This window comes from Tupaia chinensis, unplaced genomic scaffold, assembly GCF_000334495.1.
Source record: "Tupaia chinensis unplaced genomic scaffold, TupChi_1.0 Scaffold138725_1, whole genome shotgun sequence".
NCBI classification, from domain to species: domain Eukaryota; kingdom Metazoa; phylum Chordata; class Mammalia; order Scandentia; family Tupaiidae; genus Tupaia; species Tupaia belangeri.
Window position 1 is genome coordinate 1309320 of NW_006198617.1, and position 1249 is coordinate 1310568.

A 1249-nucleotide genomic window follows, 5' to 3' on the forward strand; every position below is an offset into this window, starting at 1 on the left:
TTGTTTGTTTGTTTGTTTTTGCTATAGGGCGCATGCGCTTGCCAGAAAGACACAGAGAGACAGAAAGTGAGAAATCACCCCTCTGGGGGGGATGGCCACGCCACAATCCTTTCTCCTCCATTCTCCTCTCGGGATCTTGGGCACGCACACGCGCCCGGCGTGAGTTTAAGCCACCAGGTCCGGGACTCGAACTGTGGTCGACTATATGGGAGTCCAGCGACGTAGCCATTACGCTAACTGCTGGTCCCCGGATGGAACCTTCTTACATATGATTTCTAGCTCTTTCTGAGTTCCATCTTCCATTCTCCTAGCATCTCCCATTGTCAGGTGGATCCGGCTGTAAATCCAGCATAAAAGTTGGTGAAAGAAATGTGAGCACCCTCTTTTCTTCTGAACGCAGTCTCCTACTCTGCCTCTCAGCCCCACCACTCGAAGCCGATGGGCACCAGCTCACAGGCACACCTCTGAGGACAGTCAGGGTCGTTCACCAGCTCCTTCCTCCGGGTGGGCCCGGAGGGCCTCGCTCGGTCTTGACTGGAAGATGCTGGGCCCTCGTCAGCTTTGTGGCCTGCTGGTCCGACTTGACTTCAGTCTGCAAGACCTAGGTGGACAGCGTCAACAGCCTTCCACGTACCTGGCTCTAAACCGTGTTCCCAAGTCTGGTTTATGCCCTGTTTCCATTTTAATGAAGAAACCATCTCTCATGTATTCATTCGGGACAATCGTCACGCACGCCAGGGCTTCTCTGAGACACCACGGGCCCCCGGAGCAACCATCTTTACGGGTGCAGGAACTCTGCTGTCGCCATCCCCGCTCGCCATCCTGTTCATAAGGCCGTTTCCTTAAGCCTTCAGTCCCCGTCCGCCGTGCCCGGCACGTCTGCAGCAGAACACAGCTGCCCAGCTCGGTCCTCCGGAACGGGACATGCTGAGACCACACGGATTCCCTAATCAGCACCATCTTCCCAGACCCCCTGCAGCTGCCGCCGCTGCCTCCTCTGCCACCGCCCCCCCATTTGTTTTTTTAAATTTTATTTCTTTCTTTCTTCAATAAGCAAGAAAGACAGAGAGAGACAGAGACCACGACAGAGAGAGACAGGACCCCCAGCAGGGCCCTCGCCCGCGTCTTCCCCAGCCCTAGCTCGTGGGCACACACATGCCTGGCATCCTCAGGGAGGCCTCCAGATCCGAACCCTGAACTTTCCCACGTGGGTGTGCTCCACAGAGTGAGGCGTTTTACTGCTTCGCCA

General features: G+C 56.0%; 1 pseudogene; it reads right to left on the reverse strand.

The window, feature by feature from the left end:
- Positions 1–228: 228 nt before the first annotated feature.
- Positions 229–821, reverse strand: LOC114004582 (phosphatidylinositol transfer protein beta isoform pseudogene; annotated as a pseudogene).
- Between the last annotated feature and the right edge of the window lie 428 nt (positions 822–1249).